This window comes from Vicia villosa, linkage group LG3 (genome assembly GCF_029867415.1).
Source record: "Vicia villosa cultivar HV-30 ecotype Madison, WI linkage group LG3, Vvil1.0, whole genome shotgun sequence".
NCBI lineage: Eukaryota > Viridiplantae > Streptophyta > Magnoliopsida > Fabales > Fabaceae > Vicia > Vicia villosa.
Window position 1 is genome coordinate 38,501,216 of NC_081182.1, and position 15,713 is coordinate 38,516,928.

The following is a 15,713-nucleotide window of genomic DNA, read 5'->3' on the forward strand; positions in this document are numbered from 1 at the left end:
AGTGTAATATTTGACACATAAATGTCCCTTATTTGAGTTATCTTCATTTGGACTTTCATTCTTCTCCATTTAAGGATCCTCTTCCTCCTTTTTAGGTTTCATCGCTTCAGGCTGATCAGTTCATTCTTCGATGTCTTTGAGTATGTATGCTGAAGATACACTTGTATTATGAAAAAAATACCTTTCCTGAGGTTTCTATGATAAGATTCATCAAAGGTGACATGCATAAATTCTTCAATAATCAGTAACAATAGAGATAGTGGTATTAGAGGGATTTCCCACACTACCTTTACCAAGTATAACACCCTTATTTTTATCTTTGTAGGTCACATACCCCTTTTTCTTGGGCGTGAAGTCAATGAATAGGGAAATGTAACTCTTCATATGCCTTGAGCTTCCACTATCGAGAAACCACATTCTCTCCATAGAGGCAAGACATTGAACCTACAAGATCAATCAAGAGTGAATGGAAACTTGGTTTCATTTTGGCAACCATTGAAAAACACCTTTAGGAACAAGAAACCTCCTAAATTTGCATTTTGCAATTGTATGACCTTTCTTGCAACAATAGTGACAAGTTAAATGATGATGAGAATGATTTTTGAAATTTGATTCTTTTTCAACAAAACTAAACTTTATGTATGGTACTATTAAAGATCTTTTAAACTTGGTTGGATCAATAGCAAATGTAACTTTTGGTTCTAAAGCTTTGTCTAATTTAGCTTTTAGAGTATTAACCTTTTTTTTTTCAAATGTGATAACTTTCACAACCAAACCACGAAGGTTCTTCATCCTTATTTTTAATTTTTGAAGCCACTAACATGGATTGTTTAAGAACTTCCATTTGTTTTTCAGTTTCTAAAACTCTGGCTTCTAAGTATGAAAATATTCTTTTGTTTGAATCCAACCTTTTAAAAGCTTCTTTAGATTCATTATATATATTTTCAAAAGTAATTTGTAATTCAGAATAAGAGATTTTATCAATAGATTCATGTTTAGAATGACTTACATTCTTCTTCCTTTGATGTGCTATAAGACAAAAGTTTGTCATTTCATCACTATCACTTGAATTATCTTTACTTGAAGATTAACTATCACTTTCCCAAGCAATATATGCTCTTTTAGGCTTGCTAGATTTCTTATATTTAACCTTTCCTTTATCTTTCTTAAGCATTGGATAATTCGGCTTATAATGACCATTTTTTCCACAATTATAGCATGATCCTTTAGATTTATCTTTCTTAATCTCATCTTGCCTTGAGTGTAGTTTTTCTAAGATTGGCATGCATTTTGGTAAAACCAACCTAGCTGAAACATATTGAATAAAAAGCCATATCATTCGGTTTTCAACATGTTGAACAAGATGTCGCAACATTACAGGTATGACATCGTGTTTACTGGGGCGTGCTTGTTGGAGCTGATCTGTCAAGATATATCAGCTGTTTTGTTACATACAGAATATTATGGAATATTCAGTTAGCTTATGTGTATCCAAGATTTACTCAATCAGAGATATTGGTTGGTTTTTACAATCTCTATAATTGGAGACAATTTAGGAAAGATTGGATTAAAAACCTATTTTCTTGGAGATCAAGCAACAAATTTTGTGCAGCCTCCTTGCTGCGGTTTTAGGCCCAATTCAGTCAATACTAATTCTATAAATAAACTGGCCTAAACCTAATTTTAAGTGGAACTGATATTTGTATTTTTAGGGTTCTAGGAATCCTTATTTTAGTTATGTTGTAAATTTAAAGTTGTGTGCATTCACAAACCTGTAGGTTTTAAATGTTATTTAATCTCCGAAGCTGTTAAGCAAGGAGAGTAGTGTCAGTTCTCATAAGCTTTTAAGCATTGAGAATTGTGTGTCTTGGAAGAGTGTCTTCTACTTTTTATTATTTGTGGTGTTTGTCACGGGTTGTGACTGTGGGGATTTGAGGAGGGCCTCATACCTAAGTGAGTCTTAGGTAGAAGTCATAGGAAGGGTAGTGATTAAGTGAGAAGTTGTAAACGGGGGATTTTAGCTTTGAATTGATACTATTGTATATTGATTTCATCCCTGGCTTGGTAGCCCCCAAAGTAGGAAGGTTGTTCCTAACTGGGTAAACAATACCTTGTGTCTTTTACCTTTCTGCACTATTTTTCGTTATTGCTGCCATCTTGCTCCATAAATTTTATCAACAGATATTTGTGTCGTGACATCTCATTTGACATCACATATCTGATACTAGAATTTCATTGAGGAATTTGATTATCTTATATAATTGATGATAATTTTTTCTAAATGCTTCAATTAATTCCTCTTAATATACTTATGATACCTTTTAACAAACAACCTCATTTTTCATCATCTGAACAATCATCATCACTAGATTCACCATCATCTTACTCTTTATTTAAGGACTTAGAGCTAGAAGTCATAAGAGAAATTGACTTCTTGTTTATCTCCTTTTCTTTGTTATTATCTTTCTTAATCTTCTTCTCATGATTTTATATGCAATGAGCTCTTGCCCATGTTCTTCAAGCTTTCCAAACAAAGTAGTAGCATTTTCATTGAAAACAAGCTTACCAAGTGCATTCAAATGATTTACAAGATGAGTGAACCTCTTTTGCATATCAGCAATGGTTACACCATACTTCATATGAAATAGTTCAAACTCTTGACTCAAAGTATTGATTCTAGCTTGTTTGACGTTATTAGTACCCTCATGGGAAACTTGCAATGGATCCCACATAGCTTTAGCGGTTGTACAATGAGAAACATAATATTCTTCAACTTCTTAAGAGGATATGAGAACATTCCTTGTTTTCCAATCATACAACTACTTTTTCTTATCTTCTGCATCCATTGTGCTTCTGATTTAGGTAATTTCAAATGGACCATTTTAGACGGCTTTCCATACATTCCTATTCATAGAATTAATATGGATACATACACAATTCTTCCAATAACCATAATTTTTGTCATTGAAAACGAGCGCTCTATTAAGCAAGTTCGAAGCATAATATAAATTGGTGCTCGTGATACGACTTATTAGACAATAGGATACGATCTAGAGGGGGTGAATAGATCACAAATGAAATAAGTCATTTCAATTGTTCTATAGCAACATCAACACACATATCTTTTAGTTGCATATTTTTACTAATAGAGTTAAAATAATATATTATACCAAATGATCATGCCTGATAAAAATTCAATATTTTCAAGCTCATAAGATGCTAAACATTCTGATTCGTTCTTTATTTTATGTTTATCGATAATTTCACATAATTTCAATAAAGTGTCTCATATTCATAAAGTTTGAAATCTCAAAGCTTTCACACTTTCAATATGACTTTCTCAACGTGTTTGTGACAATGATTTAAGTCTTAGACTATGGATATGATCTTGTAAAATTTTCTATTTTTTAGTAGAAGAAGAAAGTATATACATTCCAACACTAAAAAAACAACATATTTGAGCAAAAGTTAGTTATATCACAAAGTAATAAATTTAAACTGACAATCACCCAAAGTATAAAATGATTTATGGTTAATGTCTAAAAATCGTTTTTGCACTCCTTGATATTTTTCTTTTGATATTAGACTCATTATCATAACCTTGTCCTCTTATATTACTTTTTTTTGATAAGCAATGGATTCAATAAAAGGCACCAAAGGTGCACAAAGTTATACAATACAACATAACCCAACTATGATAACGGATTCTCTACATCCCTACATGTGGTCTAATATCAAGTTCAATAATATTTATCTCATTTATGATTGTATCAAAAAGACTTTTTTTCATTTATATCATTTACTATTAAAATTTTTATAAAATGTTTAAAAATTTATATCAGAGTAGAAGAAATATCAATACATCGCAAGATAAAAATTATTTAATCTTGATGACTTATATACTTACAGTTAAGTATAATTGAAAAATATCTTTGCATTTTTAATTGTTTAAATAATTTTCGTTTTGATTTTATTTACCATCAAACTTATTAATTCATTTCATATCTTATGTCTAAGATAATAATTATGAATTTCTTTTATCTTTAGCAAGTGCACTCTTAGCATTAAAAAAAAGGTGGAAATAAAAGTAAGAGATGAAATTCATACAAACAAAATTACTATTAATCACATAAAGTTTCAATATTTATACTTTGTTTCATGTATACTAATAAAAATAAAATAAATGTCTTGAAATTCAGTATGTATTTGATTATATGTTTGTAAATATTGTCAAATTATAATATAGCACCGTCACTCACTTCAAATTTTCTTTTTGGTAGAAAGGTTTGGGTTTTGGGTAACTGGCTTGATGATACACATTTGAATTTTAAAAACAAAAAATTATTGTATTAGATACCACGTGCTACCTTCTAGTACCTCCAAGTCTACACCGACGCGTCGGCTTCCCCACTTTTCTGACACGTCACCGATGCACTCTGCTTTTGTACTTAGATTAGATTCCCACGTGAATCACTCCCACGCGCCTCTTAATCATTGGACCATGTCGATTTCACACAAAGATATAGGGCTGGACAAAATAATTGTAACCGATCCAAACTGTCCGGCCCAACTGGCCCGTAGGCAAACGGTTAAACCATGCGGGTTATTCGGTTTACTCGGTTTGATAAAAATGGGTATTGGTGGTTTATTTCAGTCGGTTTCGGATGAGTGAAACTGAACCATGGTAACCCAAATCCGACCGATGCTTTGCAGAGAGACATGTCTTACGATACTGTTATTACTTGGCTATTGCTGCACAGAAAGCATAGAGTGGTAGAAAGCACTTTTTTCTGCTGTTTTTTATATTATCATAAAAGTCATTTATGACCCTTCATGTCATAAGTCTTATCTTCCTTTTTTTATAGTAGAAATAATTTATATATCAATATTAAATATTAATTAGTAAGGAGGAAATAACACAATTTATGAATAGTTTCTTCTTTGTAAACGCTTTAACATTTTCTCTGTTACACATCATCTCAAGATTTCCTCCTATTCTTCTGCTTTTGTTCTTCACTCCTTCATCTTCTTTGTTTTAATTTTCTGATCTTCTATTGCAAATATCTTCCTATGCTTTCAGTATAAAGTGATTATTGTTTTATTTTTCTCATATTAAATATTTAAAGATTGTTGTTGAAATGATTTTAATGGATTTTCATGTTATAGAGTATCAGTTTTTGGATCTGGAATTTTTTACGAGTATAAGTTGATTCCAACCCGTTTGAAACCACCCAACCAAACCGAAAACCGATCAATCTATAAACCGACTTAACCGTAAACTAGAACGGACGGGAATGGCTTATGGTTTTCCACCCATGGTTTTCGTCGGATTGATGGTATGCAATCCGAATCCGGCTGCAACCGACCGTTGTCTTAGATAGTAGTATAAGTTAGTTTTTTAGTTTGTTTTTTCAATTTAAAGAAAATCAATAAATCATTTAAAATTTTAATCATGTACAAAATTTACTAATTAAATTTATGTTTTATTTATTTATTTATAAATGAAATAGTCATGTGAGGGAGACAGAGAGAGTAGAAGACAAGAATAGGTGGGGTGCGTGTGTGTGATTACAAAGACATGGGAATATGTGGGCCCATATATTGAAGCGGCCGCGGCGCCTCCATCAAACAAATCATTTCATTCATGGCCCTATCTTCTGCTTCCTTCTTCAATTATTTCTGCATTTTTATTCCAACCCCACAAGATATACCAAAAAGATAATTACAAAAATTAATATTAGGATGATTATTATTATTATTATTATTATTATTATTATTATTATTATTATTATTATTATTATTATTATTATTATTATTATTATTATTATTATTATTATTATTATTATTATTATTATTATTTAAACTTAATTTTCTAAAAAATATGATAGCTTCAGAAAACTTTTTAAAAAAATAACTTTATTAAATTTAGAGGTTAAAAGTAGTATATTAACATTGTAAATTTTACACTACTATTCAATAAGAATTTATTAACCAATCATATCATTCAACTTATTTAAAAATAACAGTTTATGTTTTTGGTAGAATACATGATCGTGATTGGTTAAGAATGTAAAATTATTTTACATGTGGTGCATATTTGTTTTTTTTTTTAATAATTTTTTTGTCTAATTCAATGTACTATAGTCAAATGATGGAAACTACTCCCTCCGTTTTTTATTATAAGTCGTTTTGAAAAAAAAATTGTATTTTAATAGTATAAGTCGCTTTACAATTTCAATGAATAATTAATTCTATTTTTCCTATTATATCCTTAAATATTTATTATTCTCTCTCCTTTCAATTATGTAAATTTATCTTCCACATGTCATTAATGAAGGATAATTTTTTAAAAACCTTCATAATTTCTCATTTTCATACAACAATTATTATTTTTCTTAATCTGTGTGAAAAGTCTAAAACGACTTATAATAAAAAACGGAGGGAGTATTCTACATCTAAATAGCTCTTGTAGAAAAATAAAAATAATTTGATTTTTCATCGGTAAACAATTAATATCACCATTATTGTATTAAAAAAAAGCTAATTAAATCTTAAAATCACTTCTATTAAATAGGGTGACTATAAATCAAAAATAAAATGTTGTAAAATGAAAGATTAATAGTATTTGTAATATAGATAGGAGTGGCAAACGGATATAAACGGATATGTCCGTCCCGTTTAGATCTGTCTCGTAAAAGTCTGTGAAAAAATAGGGCGGAGCAAAAAAAACATATTAGAGAGTATGGATTAAAATCTTGCCCTGCCCCACAAAAAGGTGAGAGCGGGATGGGGAAGGGTCGCATATATTAAACCTTTTAGGCCTAAGAATAATTAAATTATATGAAAAAAATCATGTCCGCAAAAGTCCAAAAAAAACGAAACGGGCGGGGGTGAACACATCAAAGAGGCCTAAAACTTTTCTCCACCCCGCAAAAAAGTATGGACAAAACGGACTTTTTCCATAGACCGATTCCGTTTTGCAACCCTATATAGAGGACATGTTATGCGTTATTTTAAAATTAACTAGTGAGAGACCCGTGCGTTCGTACGGGTCGCGCAAATGTAATTATAAATAATAAATAAATATAATATAATAATGATTAATAAAAGATATATAATTAAGTAGTCATCTACCCGTGCATTTATTCGGATGCACCATATCATTATAAATAATAAATAAATATAGTATAGTGATGGTTAAGAAAGTATATAAAAGATATATAAATTAAGTAATCTCGACCCATAAAAAATGTATAGTTTAGTTCAAAAATAAATAAAATAATTAATTAGTCATCTACCCGTGTGTTCGTACGAGTCGCACAATATCGTCAGAAATATTAAATAAATATAGTACTTTGATGGCTAAAAAAATATAAAATATTTGAAATTCTGAATGTCATATAAACATAACATTAATTTTAAAGTGTTTAAAATTTTTTCACTTTGATTTCATATTCTTGTATTTTATTTTATAAGTTAGTTGTTTAAAAAATTTTGATTTTTAATTATAAACAAATTGAGTTAAATGTTTTAAAAAATTCAAAATAATTAATATATGGATTAAAAAACCTATATTTTGTCGGCCCGTTACAACATATGATATATAATATTTGTTCCATTTAAGTAAATATTTTGTCGGCCCATTAGAAAAATAGGTTCGGCCCGTCGGACGTACCTATAATTTTAAAAAAAAAATTGAATTGTAAATTTATGGATTCTATTGATATTATATGATTTTATGATCATATATTAATTAAATATTTAATGATATGTTTTAAAAATAATCATAATGAATGTGAGAATTAATTTAATTTATAAATAATAAATAAATATATAATGATGATTAATAAATATATATAAAAGATACGCAAATTAAAAAGAAAAAAATATTTGAAATTATAATTTTCATATAAATATTAATTTAATTTAGTTAGAAATATATACTTTAGTAGAAAAAATAAATGAAATAATTAAGCAGTCATTTACCTGTGCGTTCGCATGAATCATATAGTGTCGTTATAAATCTGTCATGAGTAATCATCTATCAGTGCATACGCACAGATTGCGCAATGTTATAAATAATAAATAAATATAATGTATGTGATTATATTTATTTTATTCAGTAACAGGTACTAAATGATCTAATTTTTTAAATATAAAAAGAAATTGTCATCCTTAAAAATAAATATACTATCTTTCCCAAAATAAATATATTATACTTATAATTATTAAAAGTCAAGATATTTTAAATCATAGGCTAGTTTATATATTAATAAGTGTAAATATGATTTGCATATTGTTAAGACCAAATCAAAATATAAAATTAAATATTAAAAAGTAATTTGAATAAAATAATTTGAATAAAGTTATTGGAATAAATTAATTTGAATAAAATAACTTATACTACATATTTTATTCGTCAGAAGAAGCATTTGGGACTGTAATTGATGATGGTTAAATTTTTTTAAAAATATTCAAAACATTCCAATCAATTTGAATTAAGAAAATTAATGTTGCAATAATCATATTATTTCACAATATTAATTATTAATTATGATAAATTGTGATTTGTTTTTCCATCTTGCCTAATAAGAGACTCATATATTTCCCTTATTTATCTCAATCACTTATTCTCTTTTTCTTTGCAACGAATTAAATGGATTTGATTATTAATTATAATAAATTGTAATTTAATTAATAATTGTGATTCAACCAAAAATAAAATAATGTAATTCAATTATTTTTATCCTGGAGTGGTATTGGATTGATCGTTCTTTTTTTTATTCCAAGATTTTTATTTTTAATTTAATATTTAAAAACTAACTTCAACTTAAAAAAATAAAGATTTAAATAATTTGTGACTAAATTATTTCACAATATTTATAAAACTTTTAATATAAAAATAAAAACTAAAAACTGATTTAGAAATTTTAAGTTGAAACAAAATATATTTCATTTTGAAATAATAAAAATAATTGTATGAACAATTCACTTTTTCCCGTTTATAAAAATATTTGTAGGGTTTAGGGTTTAAAATAAAATATCATAAATATTAAATTTTTCGATTTTAAAAATTCCAAAAATTAGATATTATTAATATTAATAATAATATATTATTATCCTTGAATAATAAGGATTAATAGTAATAAAAATAGATATAATAAGGTTTAATATATGTTATTAAACTTGATTAATAAAAAATGAGGAGGGTTATATTGACTCCAAGAGTAAGTTATAATAACTTACTCCACATGTTGACCATTAATTCTTTTCAATCTAATGGTTAAAAATAATAAGGAATAGTTTTCTCTTTCCACATTTAATGACTTATTATTTTTAACCATTAGATTGAAAATAATAAATGGTTAGGATATGGAGTAAGTTATAATAACTTACTTTTGGAGTAAATATAATCCTCCTCATAAAAAATAGAAAAAAAAAACTTAATATACGTTTTCGGTTTTTATAGAGGTTATAGTTCCTTTAAAATCACGCCTAATTTTAATTAACCTCTCTAAATAGGTTTTATAGAGATTTTTATAGAGGTTATATAGTACATTTAAAACAGTCAAGATATTTTAAATCATGGGCTATTTTATATATTAATAAGTGTAAATATGATTTGTATATTGTTAAAACCAAATCAAAATATAAAATTAAATATTAAAAAGTAATATAAAGTAATTTGAATAAAATAACTTATACTACATATTTTATTGGTTATTTTATTCATCAAAAGAAGTATTTGGGACTGTAATTAATGATAGTTAAAGAAAAAAATTAAATATTCAAAAAATTCAAATCAATTTGAATTAAGAAAATTAATCATACTAAATTATAATCCTGTAACTTTTTCCCACCAAAATTTCCCTCCAAAACTCCCTCCAAAATTAATCCACTAATTAAATAATTAATAATTAAAATAAAATTAATAATAATAATAATTTTAATAATAAATATAATACAATTTAATAATAAATATAATACAATTTAATAAATAAATAACACTCCATTAATTCATTTAATAAACCATACTATTTAATAAATAAATAACAAAAATAAAACATAAACCAATCACCCACTCACCACTTTATCATAAATAATCAATTAGTTAATTTAATAATAAAACATAACCACTAACCACGTTTCAACACTAAAAAAATTAATTAACTTAATAAATAAATAACAAAAATAAAACATAAACCACTCACCCACTCACCATTTCATCATAAATAATCAATTAGTTAATTTAAGAAAAAATAAAACATAAACCTTTCACCACAACATTGATTTATTTAAGGTAAATTCCAATTCATTAAATATATCTTTTTGACTAATAAATTTAATTTATTTTTCACTTAGCCACTAACCCCATAAACTTCATCGGATACTCTTTTTGGATAAATTTAACTTCATCTTTTATATATATATATATATATATATATATATATATATATATATATATATATATATATATATATATATAAATTTAACTTCATCTTTTAAATATATATATATATATATATATATATATATATATATATATATATATATATATATATATATATATATATATATGTGTGTGTGTAAAATAGAGTTAATATTCAAGTCATTTAACCACTAACTCCATAACTTCATCGTGGTGCTCCAAAAAAAGTTTTTTGCTAAATTTAATTTAATAATAGTTATCCACTAACATCTTACAAAATAATAACTAACCACTAACTACATCCATCTTTATAAATAGTAAGAACAATTTTGTTATTTTGTTTTTGATTTAATAGCCTTTGTAGATGTCAAATACTGAATCTTTTCAAATTTAGCAAATGTTTTGCATGCACAACACACCCTTTCTTTCTTTCCTTTTGTGATCATATGGTCATATGAAATCATATTTTTGAAATAAGGTAAAACATGCATCTACATATTCAATATTCTATTCAACGTCTTTGCAAATGACAACATCATTTAACAGTTCAATAAGTTTGATTGAAATGTGTCCTTGAACGTCTAATTCTTTATTTTGGTGGAACATTATAATTTTTTAAATTTTACTAACATTTGAATATACATGTTTAAGGTTCAAGTTAGTGATGTTATTGTTATTATTTCTCTTTCCACTTCATCATGTTTATTCTCTTTATTAATTTGTTAATCTTTGATTTTATTTTTGTAGGTGCAATTTTAATAGGAATACGGAACATAATTTTTATTAAAGAATTAGTGAAGAAGTTGAATTGTAAGAGATGGAGGTTATTAGAAAATAATGTTATAATATTATTTTGTTAATTGATTTTTGTTAATTAATATTACAACAATGGAGGTAAAGATTTTTTAATTTTATTTTGTTGATCTTTATTAATATTTAATTATTTGATTGTAGGTAAATATTTTGAAGTTTTTCTAATTTTATTACTGTTTATTTATTTTTGATTTTTTTGTAGATACAAATTTTGAAGCATTATGAAATATATATTTTAGAAAAAATGTCTTGATGAAGTTGGATTGTGAAAGGTAGAGATTAAAAAATGAAGTTGGAATGTGAAATATCGTGGATTAGAAGATAAATGTTATAATATTATTTTTTAATTTAATTTTTATTCATTATTATAATATGATATGTTGTTCTAATTTTATTAATATTTGTTAATCCATGATTTTTTTTAGGTAGTAAATGATGGAGTTCTTCTAATTTTATTGATGTTTATTAATTTTTACTTTTTGTAGGTACAAATGTTCTTTGTTTATGTTTATTAATTTCTAATTATATTTTTTAGGTACAAATTTAGTATTACGAGACTTATTTTTCATAAATTTTTTGATGAAGAAGTTGGATTTGTGAAAAATGAAGGATTAAGAGATAAATATTATAGTATTATTTTTAATTTATTTTTATAATTCAACGTTATTATATGTGATTTTATTCTATTCTTATTTATGTTTGTTAATTCTTTATATTTTTTTGTAGCTATTGATTTTGAAATTATTTAATATTATTGATATTTAATACTTTTAATTTATTATATCATTTATTTTTTTACCATTCTTTATTTCTATTTCTTACTTATGTTTAATTTTTGGTTTATTTACTTTTTTTTATGGTTTATGTAATTCTTATTTATCAATGATTTTTAATTTTATTATTTATTTAATACGTTGATTTTTAAAAATAAATTAGTGAATAATTTTTTCAAAATATTTTTATACTTTGTATTTTTTGTAATTTTATCAAAAATATATTTTATTTTATAATTTATACAAATTATTAATATTTTTATAGAAAACACCATTAATATTAAATACTTAAAAATATTTTTTAGTAATAGTATTTTAATCAAATTTACCGTGCATCGCACGGGTAGACGGCTAGTGCTACAATAACTTTAGAACTTTAGAGGAAGAGTTCAATTCTCGTCAAGACCATTTAAAATCTCCAAGTTCACATGTTTTACTTTTAAGACATTCTAATAAATTTAAAGCTCTTGCAAACAGAAAAACAAAAACATGAATAAATGGATTGAATAGAGTAACACTATGAATTACAAATTATATTACACTTTCAAGATCAACATCCAAAGCATCACTTTTGTCTTTGTGAACCATATTGTACGAAGAAATCGATGACTTTAGTCTCAAATTTACCATATGTTGTAAAACAATCTCAGCTTCCTTCAATTTTTTATCCTCGCAAAGAAGACCTATGGTAGAACAAATTTTTTTTATGGATCAACATTAAATTTTCCTGTATATAAAAAATTGTTTATAAAAATATTTTACCTCATCATTGTATATCAATTAAATTGTATAAATAATTAGTGAGGCACAATCAACTTCTCATTTAGCACACATACAATAAACTCAATCAACAATGTTTAAAAATATGATTAAATTACACTTCTACAATCTTTGTGTTTCCTATAAGCCAAATTGTAGAATGTCAAGTGACACGTTTTCAAGTTTGTTTAACTCTATTTTCTTCCACAATAGCTGCAACATTATTCATAACATATGTTAATACGAATTTGCACTCTGTCAAAGGAATACAAAATCAAGATATATGCCACTTTCAAATCAAAGTCAACATAAAACAATTGAACACCTTTTTAAACAAATATGCATTAAAACTAATATGAATTAAAGTTTATAGGAATCAATTCAAATAAACTGTAACAAAAGAAAATACATCAAAATAGTCTGGAAAACAAAATCATATTCATAAATGCCATCAATATTTTACCTTTCAAAGCTATCAATAAATTTGTACAAACTTGTATATGAATCAATTTAGAACTCAAATCAGTTTCATCAATGCATATCGAAGAAAAAAACTTAAGGGAAAAAAATTCGACTTCATGAATATAAAAAAAACACATTCTACAAAAGTTAGAAAAAACCTCCACATTATCCTCTATTTCAATTTTCACAATTTTAGTTTACTTCAGCGCACCATCAATCTAATTTCTTATTACCAACCTGAACAAAAAAAAAATGATAGATGCAAGCTATGTTATCAACTTTGTTTAGAAAATCAACTATTAATTCCAATAGAAAAGGTAATGTTATTTTCTTTCAATTAACAACTACTTTGTCCAACAATATTGTAGAACACATAAAATTACTTATCTCTATTTTTTTCTTCCCTGGTAATTCTGTTTTCCTCCATATCTCTAACTAAGTCTTCAGATCCGTAAAAATCAATCCAACAATGTCTACAACCATGATCTTAGATTTACATTATAAAATATCTAACTGTAGAGCCTCTGCTCAATTTAAAACAAATTAAATTAAGTAGAAAAAATTGTAGAGCCCCTGTTCAATTTAAAACAAATTAAATTAAGTAAAAACATACGGTTAGCATTCTCTCTGCCACGTTTTGTACTTGGTAACAACATCATGAGAAGTGAGATCCAACGCCTTCTCATTTCTCTCATCGTCTAACATGGTGAATTGGCCTATGAAATTACTTTTAACAGCGCAAAAGAAACAGAAAGCAAAATTAAAAACTCGAGTAAAAAGAGCCACGAAATCTAGCAGAGAAAATGGAAAAGAAAAAAAGAGTTTATTGAAAAACTTTGACCAGTGTTACTCACCCAAGTTTGGATTGATTGGGAAAAATTAAAGGAAAAATAAGAGTGGCTAAGTTGCAGTGAATCTGCCAGAAATTAGGGTTAATGGTTTATGTAGTGGATTTGTTGATACAGACAAAAGTGTAATCGAAACGGAAAATACGGACCGGTTGCAAACTCGATTAGGAAGAACGGCATAAAAAAATCAATCGAAAAATGAATCGATTAGAAATTAAAGAAAAATTGTACCTGAGGTAGATGGAAGATGCAACATTTAGGAAGGGATGATTTAATATAGAAGAAGAAGTTGAAGGGGCGACAGATTACATGGAGAATTGGGTAAAGCAGTCTCATTTGATGCGCAGATATGTAAGGATTATGTTTGTTGTTTTGGAAAACCCCAATTATTGAATAGGGAAGGGTTTCTCAAAGCAGATACATAGAGTCGTAATGATGTAGGTGGCCCAAAATCATTAATACCGAGTAATTAAATAAATAAAATAGAATTAGATTTAAAACATCCCCTAATGACGTTTCTATCCCTAAAAAATGAGTAACTGATGGATTAATTAAGGTTTAGAATGCAATTAAATGGGGCTTTAATTTTCTTATTATAGTAGTTGATAAACTTTGATATATTTATTTGTTTATGCTAAATATGGTATTTGGTGTTTGAATATATTCTCTCTTCTACTATTTAAAAATGATTATAATTAAGGATTTATCATCATCATAAATTAAAAAATACAAAAATATTATCATAAAATATTATATTTTTATAAAATTAACTTTTTGCTAATATTATAAAATCGTTTACAAAGGAATAACTATATGACACAATTGAATTTTTTTTTTTATATTTAGTTCTACTAAAGTCTCTTTGGACAAAATATTTGCAAAGTCTATGCAGTTAGAATTTGAAATGAGTCTAATGGGAGAACTCAAAATCTTTCTGGGAATTCAAATCAATCAAACTCCAAAAAAAAACCTTTATACATCAAAGCAAATACATTAAAGAACTTCTGAAGAAATTCGATTTATCAGAAAGTAAGCCATCTAAAACACATATGCATCCAACATGCATTCTCGAAAAGAAAGTGGTAAGTAAAAAATATAACAGAAGCTCTACAGATGTATGATTGACTCTCTTTTTTACTTAATCGCTTCGAGACTTGACATTCTATATAACGTCTGTTTATGTGCTAGATTCCAATTAGATCCTAGAGAATCTCACTTAACAGGTATTAAACAAATTTTCAAATATATGAAAGGCACACTAATCTTGGTCTATGTTATAAAAAATCCAAAGAATACAAATTATTAGGATAGTGCGATGCTAACTTTGCTAGAGATAGAATAGAAAGAAAAAGTACTTCTGGAAGCTGCCAATTTCTGGGAGATAACTTGATATCATGGTCCAGCAAAAGACAATCCACCATAGTACTATCAAGTGCTGAAGCTGAATATATAGCTGCAGTTGGATGGAGCACTCAGATTCTCTGGATGAAGAGTCAACTTGAAGACTATTATATATACGAGAGTAACATTTTCTATCCCCTGTGATAATACATCTGTTATTTGTCTTTCTAAAAATCTTATCTTACATTCTAGGGCTAAACATATAGAAATCAAACATCATTTCATTAA